The 9,272-nt window shown below is 30.8% G+C and overlaps 1 long non-coding RNA gene across 1 annotated transcript; it reads left to right on the forward strand.

Moving 5' to 3' along the window:
- Window positions 1-4,404: 4,404 nt before the first annotated feature.
- Window positions 4,405-6,945, forward strand: LOC134258230 (uncharacterized). Its single transcript, XR_009990117.1, has 3 exons — window positions 4,405-5,108; window positions 6,203-6,289; window positions 6,493-6,945. It is a non-coding gene; the product is annotated as an uncharacterized LOC134258230 (long non-coding RNA).
- The last annotated feature ends 2,327 nt before the right edge of the window (window positions 6,946-9,272 follow it).

The raw sequence follows: 9,272 nt of genomic DNA on the forward strand, positions 1-9,272 counted from the left end.
GGTTTGTCCTTCATAAGAGAAAATATCATATGACCTGTGTGGTCGCAAAAAATAGCTGTTTGCATTAGGCCTGATTTTTTTGTGAGTGTTCGAGAAGCTTTCCTGTGTGGACTGTAAAGTAAAGTTGAGAACTTTGGCAGCGGTGAGTTTGAACTGTATATTTTGTTGGCTATGCATTTTAATAATATTTTTTAAAAGTTTATATTTCAGTATTTTGTTAAGCATTATGTATACTAGATAATATAACCGACATATTCAGGTACTTCATATAAATACGTTTTATTTTACCCACAATGAAAACCCAGATTCTGGAATAATAATAATATCATAGGTGACCAGGCAGTGTATTTGCATGTTTGAGTAAGCTGGTGAACATAATGGTATACTGAGACATTCGAGAAAATCCCTGGAGCGTTGAAGGCGAAGAGGACGTGCGACTGTTGGACATGTCGTAACTATAATTCCATGAGTAACCAACGACTGTGTGTCAATGAACAATATTTACATTTCAAATAATTTTCCCCTATGATTCTTTACAAAATAATGTGCAGTTTATTTTCTCATGAACTACATTATATATGTACCACGAATAAGCATGAATATCTCCATTGTTACGTCATCATACCGCACTTGACGTCGAAAATATAGTACACATTGTTTTGCTTTAAAGATGACAGTTGATTGGTGTAAATGTGTGGCAAGTCATCAGAAAAATAATGTAAATATAAGAAATGAATTTAATTTTTGAAGATTCATGAGGTAAATGAACTACAACGCTTCACGCCGGCATATTTATCATGAAGCCCTAACGCGCTTCATGAAATATGCCGGTGTAAAGACGAATAATGACCCCCATCGAATAATGACTGGGGGGTCATTTTTCAACGACAACAAATTACCCCCACCCGTAGAAAAAAATATTTTTTGTAGAAAAAGGGTCCTAGGGGGTCATTATTTTATATGTTTGTCCTATAAAATAATGACCCCATTGAAAAATGACCCCCTTTAAAGTGATACAAAATAAACACTCTTTGATATCTTTTTTACAGCGAAACTAATTTTTACATTTTCTGTAACCAGAAAAATACAAAAAGTCGTATGAAATAATTAAAAGATTCACGTAGTCTTTCAATGCTAAAATTGTGTTTGAAAATAGATTCTTTAATTGTCAAGTAAATAAAATTTCTTTTTAATATTTATAATTATAATGTTTGCTTAAAGAATGATATTCCACTTGTTTTTAGAAATCAAACCATGCAAAAATTAGGTTTAAATACTCTTTAATTAGAAAAAATTAAATTTTCCGTCATTTCAACTTTTAGTTTGTTTAAGTTTGGGAAATCCTATTAGACAATGAAAGAGGAAGAAATTTTTACCCCCCCCCCCCCCAAAAAAAAGAACTTTACGTTAAATCAAAACAAAAAAATAATAATAAATGAAAACAAAAATATAAATAAAACTCTATACCTTTCAATAATTCTGAAAGAGGCTCTAGATAAAATATTGAAATGAAGTTAAGCCTTCACACAAGTACTATCATATCATATCATAATTTACTTCGCCATGATTAAAGCATACTTTAAATGTTGGTGGAGGTATACTTGAAAGAATTGTGGCAAAGTAACAGTTAAAAATTAGTAGAATAGTATATTATTTTTAGCTTATTTTTAATTCCTTCTTATAGAAAAATAAAGGTAGGGTTTTTTTTTTTTTTTTTTGCTTTTGTTCAATATCGACTTCCTCCTAAATAAGAAAGGGGGTGGGGTAAGTATAAGACCTAAAAATATGCTCTGTAAAGCTATGGGCTAGTGTAAAATACACAGTCATTCTAATGCAAAAACTATACATGTAGACATAAACACACAGTATTCATTATATTTCTTTTAACGTAGAACCTACTTCGTATAACTTGTAAATGTGTTAAACCTGTGCTAACCCATTAAGACGTCATAATTAATTCAATGCCACTTTTTCCCGTACTTGAGAGCTTCAATAAAAATGGTAGAAAATACTGCATTTTGAAATTCACAGAATTCAATCATGCCAACATAATCTTGATTCAATTCATATATTTTTTTTGGTTTATAATGCTTAATGGCAATTTATTACTGGAATAAGAGAAATATGTAGGCACCTTTTATTTACTAGATCTAAACCTGAAGTTGACAAAGCCAAGACTATCTAGTGTCATGAAATTACGATGCATACAACTTTCGTAATAATTTGAATGGTATGTAACCATTTTGAAGGAATGCATAAATCTTAAGAAATCTTTAGTTGCCAGCTATATAGTGTAATATCTTGATGAAATGTGTCTAATGTCAAAGATGTACGTGTTGTAGATCGTTTGATCGTGTGTACATTTTTGTGATATCTATAATGAAATGATGTGCATTCCTTTTAACAATTATTTGTTAACTATTCATATTCTTGGTGTTTGATTACAATTTTTCTATTAAATATGATCTTTTTAAAGAAAATGTACAATTTCTGATTAATATTTAATCTGAAAGTAACCCCAAACAGTCATTTAATTATTAAATCCCGTGAAAGTGCAAAAAGGTCAAGAATATGAATATCGCCTATCTTAATGGTGGACTTATCTTTTATGTTAATTGAATAAAAAATAAGTTATTCTTGATAAATATTGTTTAATATTATTCAGTTAAAAAAGTTTATAAACGACGATGTTTGAAGAAGTATTTTTGTGATATTTCATATTCCCTTTATGACAAGTACCCCTAAAAATATTTGGTAATGTGAAGTCGCAGTATGTAAATACCATACCAAGTTTCATAGCCTGTTCTAGATTAAAAACAAGGAAACATATCATGATATCTTAACTGATTGATAAGCAAGTATTAATTTATCATTTTGAAAAGTTTGAAAATCTTGTGACAAAGACTTTTCCGACATAGGTTCTACCTTAATTTTTGTTTTACTCAACCCTTTTACTCAGTTCAGAGTATTTTTTTTCAGAGAATTTAATATGAAAATCAGAACAAACATTTTCATTGTTGTAACGTCTTCTTTATAATGTATATTAATATGAAAAGTTAATTGAAGACCATTTCTTTTTGTATGTCCCCGTTATCGAAGATTCTGGGGTATATAGTTTTATTGTGTTCGTCTGTATGTCCGTCTTCCTATCTGGTGGTTTGTTTGTCCACAAAAACTTTAACCTTTACCATAACTTTTCATTTATTGGAGCTATGACTTTCATATTTAATATGTATATTCCTTGTGACAAGACCTTACTTTGGGTACCACCAAATTTGACCTTTTGACCTTTACCTTGGAGTTTATCCCATTTTACACAAAAATGCCAAATTTTTACTTTGACCATAACTTTTAAACGGTAGATACTAGTACTCTCATACTTCAAATATGTAGTTTTTTTGGCATTACCTTTCATTGGATACTAAAAACCTTGACCTTTTGACCTTGAGCTTGGAGTTTTCTGTACTTATGATTTTTTTTTTACCTTGGCCATAACTTTTGAACGGTAAGGGCTAGGGTATTCATACTTAACATATGTAATCCTTGTTACATTAAACATTTTCATAAGAAATCATCAACTTTGACCTTTGAGTTTGACCTACCTTTCAAAAAATTATCCTTAGCCATTACTTTTGAACAAGTGGTGCTAGGGCTTTCCTATTTTGCAGTTGTATTTCTTGTGAGAAGACCCTACTTTGGGTAATAATATATTTAAATTGCATTTAAGAAAAGTTTAATCTTCGCTATGTTGTCATACAGGGGCATAGCTGTTTCACAAACACATCTTTTTATATATGAGGATTTGCGGATAAGAGATGGATACCTCAAATCGTAACAGATGGAAGGACGGACATCCCAATCACTATATACCCTCCCGCTTTTCAAGCGGAGGATATAATAATAAATAATACTGCTGATTTTTTTCTGTCAGTTCGATGATTTCCACCATCAAAAAAAAAAATTTTTACCTAACCCTTAAGGCTTGATAAATCTTTTACTCCTTTAGATTCTGAATCATTGCATTTACCTTAAAATATATCTATTGATTGTATAACGTTATGAGATCAACATATCATCAGTTTATTCCCAATAAGCTCAGGTGAGCATTTTGGCCAATATGCTTCTTTATCCAATTTTTTTTTTTGCCCCCTAAAAATTTTACCTTTAATCTACAGGGGGTCATTTTTCTTCACGTGGGTTCTGCAAATTTTTATGGAAGTGACACTTTTTCTACGGGCAAAATGGTCATTTTTCTACGTCGAATATTGACCGGGGGTCATTTTTCGCTGTCGAAAAATGACCCCCGGTCATTATTCGATGGGGGTCATTATTTCGTCTTTACACCGGCGTAAAGCGTCGTAGTTCATAACCTCATGAATCTTCAAAAATAAAATTCATTTCTTAAGAGTCAAAATCAGCAAGCATCGAGCATTTAGTTAAAAAATGTGGAAAGTGGCATAGAAACAGATTTGGTTAAAACTCATATATAAATTTTCAGAACAAAGGGTATGATAGAAAAGAGCAAGCAAAAAATAATTTTTCGCATTGTTGCTATGGAAACCACGCGCCTTTTAGATAGCGTGTTTAGTACTTTATCATGACACTTGAATTTATGGTTAAACAAATACTTTTTTATTACTAGTCATTAAAAAAAGCTTTTTGAATTATTATTTTATTCATATAAATATACTCTATTTTAGCAACTGTTGATTTTTGAAATTCTCTTCACCTTTTGATAAATATAACTATTTTTGAAGGTTTATTTTGCTTTAAAAAACAGCAAATTTGAAGTACTTTATAAGAAATCTACAACCACATTAAAGCTTATCAACATAAAATATTTATTAAACAGCATTTGTTCTAGAAGAATCAAGAAAAAAATCTGCAGGCAACTAAAGCATTTATATATGACAACTGATTTAAATCCATAATTTTCTGTCAATTTTGCTTCAAATTACCTCCCTTTGGTATAGCTCTCTAACATAGGAGGAATAAACGGTAGTTTGCTTACATTGTTTTCAATAACAATGTACAGAAGACTAGCAGAAAATTACAAACTTGGAGCAGTCTGAGCCTCAGTTTTGTCGTTTTCATGAGTCTTAATTACGGTGAGTGATTGAAATTTTTACAATTTACCATTACAACAGTTACTGAAGAGTGTATAGCATAAATTATCCATGCAGTAAAATATGTAACACTTGGCACAGTGTTTTTGCACATTTCCATTTTATACTGATTGATTATATATGTTAGCATTACTTATTTTATAGCTAAAAACAAAAATTAAAGATTATGCATGGCCTGCGGAACCAGGAGGAGGGGGTATGCCCCCCCCCCCCCCCAATAATATTGCTGATATTAAACTATAATATGATGAAATTAAATTCCCCAACTTAGATTGTTTCTGAGGGCCTAACGTGAAAAAGTTGGTCATGATCAGTTACATAACTGTATCCCAAATTATAAAGTTTAAATTGAATTTAGTTTCATTTTAATTTGTTGTATTCACGGTATGTATGAAGCCAAAGTCACTCACCAGCTATATAATGATTATAACTTGATTGATGGTCGAGTAAATAAAAATTCTGTATATACCGGTAATAGTAGATATCTTTATTTACCATTTAAGATAATGCATGCTTTTCACATGAAAAATTATGAATTTATGAAAACCAACACTATTATGAAATGTTTGTAAAATGGAATGATCTTTGTTATGGCGTCCGTAAAAAAGAAATAGAAAAAGGGGCAGGGGGTTAACTCTGTACTTAATATATTTTAGTTTAGGAAAGGGGATTACATTGGAAGTATTGTGATACAGACATGTTTATTATGTACTGTTGTGGACTAGTGGTAACTGAATTGTATATATACCACAGTAAAAGAATTAATTAAAAAAAACTTTTTTAGCTGATGTCATCCAGTGTTTACTTATAAAAGAAAATTCATATTCAGCTAACATTTTCTCCGGTACCACTGAACTAGGTTCAAATAACAAGCATCATTAGATTTAAAGCACGTAAATTTATGAAATGAATATCTATACTTCATTTTTTCGGGGGGGGGGGGGTATTGGAAAGATTTAGAGTTTTGACAAAACCTAGAACCAATTGACATTTATTGCAAGTTTTTAAATTTAAAGAATATTTAAAATCAATGCGGTCTCATCTTTGTGTTGTATACTAAGTACTTCTGTTTTTAGAATGAAATTCGGCACTTTGAAGCCAAACTCGGAAAGAAGCAGAAACAGAATTGGATGAGCTGATATAAAATTGGACAGGAAAAACATGTAAATAATACATTTAGTAAAAACATTAACTTTTTAAAATGAAATGATAAATCATTGAGATTTCTTGGAATTTAATTGATTCCAATAAACATGCTTTGTATTCATCATCATTCCTCAAGCTCAAATAGAAATGGTTCTAAGTATACTATATGACGACAAAGCTGTTCAATATTATTACATTTTAATTTTATAACTTTTTTCAGATTATGAGAATACATTATTACAGTACAGACCATTGATGCTGGAAGTGAGTGGATAGTGTTAACGGAGACTCAGGGATCAAGAAAATAGATCCATAAATTGTACAGTGTATGTACGAAAGTGGATCAAATAAAATGTTCAATCTAAAAGTAACATTGTTTGTTTGTCTGTTAGCATTTTTTATTGATATAAATCTAATAACTACGTATCAATTTTTAGCATGCAGATTCATAATTATTAGATAGTCGAAGAATCTGAAACATATCTTTATATTCTGCATTTTGAAGTATCATAATTAAAACAAGGTCAATATTAAATGATCGATCAATAAATGTTAATTAAAACTGACAAAATGTTTTTGTGAGAAAAAAGAAAGAGGGCTAATTTATATATTGTACCTCATGTTGGACTGATGTTGGTGTGAGTAAAATAAAAATGATGATGGACTAGTTTAAAGTCAGACAACACGTTCCTCAAATTTATGTTTTGTATCTCTAGGTATTATATATATGTAAAATATTCATATTTGTCATTCTCTTCTGATTTCTACATTGTTTTCGAAATTTTTTAGATATAGGAATGCCCATTAGCGTTATTAATAAATATCTTTTAGGGTCAGTTCAAGTTTAGACATTCATATATATATATATAGCTCTTCAAGATTTTTATTTTAGGCACCAGTATAGCCACTGAGGTCTTAGCTGTCTTGCAATATTGTTTCTTAATAAGGACAGCAGGAGAATATATCATCAGTTCAATACCAATGGTTTCAGTCATTCGTTCTTGACAGACATGGTATCATTTTTGAAAGTGCATGGTCTGGGATAGGCATAAAAAAACTGCCAAGAAAAAAAAAGGGGGGGGGGATTCTCCAAACTCGCGGGGGGGGGGGTAAACATCAGGTGTTGAGAAAAAAATTGGGTGGGGATGTCATCCCCCCTACCCAACCCAAACCTGATGCTACATGCCTGATTGATATGGTTTTACTTTAAAATTATGTGAGCTGTCATAGTGACTCTCTTTCATAAACTATAATTATTGTGAGCAAGCTCATAAAAAATGCTATTGCATTAAATGTTTTTATTTCAAAAAAGGTCCAAATATTAATTTAAAACCTTTTTAAAATTTTGCTAGTGCAGATATACATACCAAAAATGACTATGACATACATGTATACTCAAGTCATACATGTAGGTAGTAAAACCGTTGTGTTGAGCATAAACTTCCAATAAATATGTAAATGTGCCAAACTCATAAAGTACACTTTTACTGCAATGACCTTGAAAAATCTATGTCCTTGAGTCAAGGTCAAACATGTCCAAATGAACTTCAAGGTCATGACAAACCTACAGCTCAAAAATAATATCCGAGATGAAACTTCAAGTCTTTTCACTAGAATGTTACAGAATGGGCAAAGATTGCACTATTCTTCTACCAATGACCTTGAACTTGTTCAAATGACCTTGGGTAAAGTTTTTGACACATCTCTAGATCACAAGCAATCTTAATATCAAGTATGAACTTTCAGTGGAACTTCATTGAAATGTTATGGACAAGGCAAAATTTTGCATACATATGGATTGGTGAACAAGGTGATTCATACCCCCCCCCCCTTTTCCAAGTTTCGTTTATGAGGAATGTAAAATTCTTTTTGAAATTAAATATGCATTTATTTATCAACAATAGTAAAATTATGAGTATGCTTTGATCAGAATAAATATGACCAATATAATGGACACTGTACATGTATTCAAATTACCCCCGTCCCTTCAAAAAAGCTTATAAATGCCAGATTGTCACACATTTTAACCATTTGTAACTTTTTTCTACTAAAGTTGCCTGCAAATTTTATTGTATAGATATGACATATAGATAACCCCTAACAAGATCACATCATTCATTTTTCCAGCAGTGGTTGTAGATTTTGTGTATATAGTGATAAACATGTGTAATTTTTTTCAAAATTAATAAGCATTGACGCCATGTTCTTTTCCCGTTGTCATGGCAACAATATGACTACAGAAATTTTGTTTTTCCTATTTTTGGAGAATAAAGTAATTCCATCTTTTAACAAATAAAGTAACCAAAATACCTTATCTTATCACGTTCAGAAAACATATTCATAGAAAAATGTCTAAAAATCATTGATTTTCATAAGGATTTATGAGCCCGTTGCTAAGGAAATGAATTTCCTTGGATACCAGTCCCTTCATACGTTAAAAAAAATTTTATTTGTGTTTTAGCATTAGGTAGGACAAAATCTTTTATATACCAAAAGCTTTTGAAAAAATAAAATTTTGACTTTCCATTCAATGCTCGATGCTTGCTGATTTTGACTCTTAAGTATACGGCAACGTCTTTGGTCAACCTCTGTGATCTCGACAGAGTCTCCTAATTGGATTTATTTGTACATTGCAATGAAACATTTGTATGACCTCTTATATGACGTTATTACAGTCGGTACATTGACACTATCATTATTTTCTTTTTGTTTATTTTTTTTTAATTTTGTATGAGTGTTGTAGGTGTGAGTGTTGTGTATGTGTACAGATGTTCTATATGTTTTGAGCACTGTAAATAACTTTTGTTTGCACGTACTCTTTGTCCTTTTTACAAGGTTTAGTTACAGTGAGGGATTACTTCCATGCCATTTATCGAAAATTGTGACAGATACAGATGTTGATATTTAGTTTCTATTGCTAGTATTGTTACATGTTTTAATTATTTATGATAGTTTACCTATAACATTTATACTCCGCGTCTTTAAATAGTTTAATTTGAG

Source organism: Saccostrea cucullata, unplaced genomic scaffold (genome assembly GCF_032062105.1).
Source record: "Saccostrea cucullata isolate Sc308-1 unplaced genomic scaffold, CSIRO_AGI_Scuc_v1 ctg6246, whole genome shotgun sequence".
In the NCBI taxonomy this organism is placed as follows: Eukaryota; Metazoa; Mollusca; class Bivalvia; order Ostreida; family Ostreidae; genus Saccostrea; species Saccostrea cuccullata.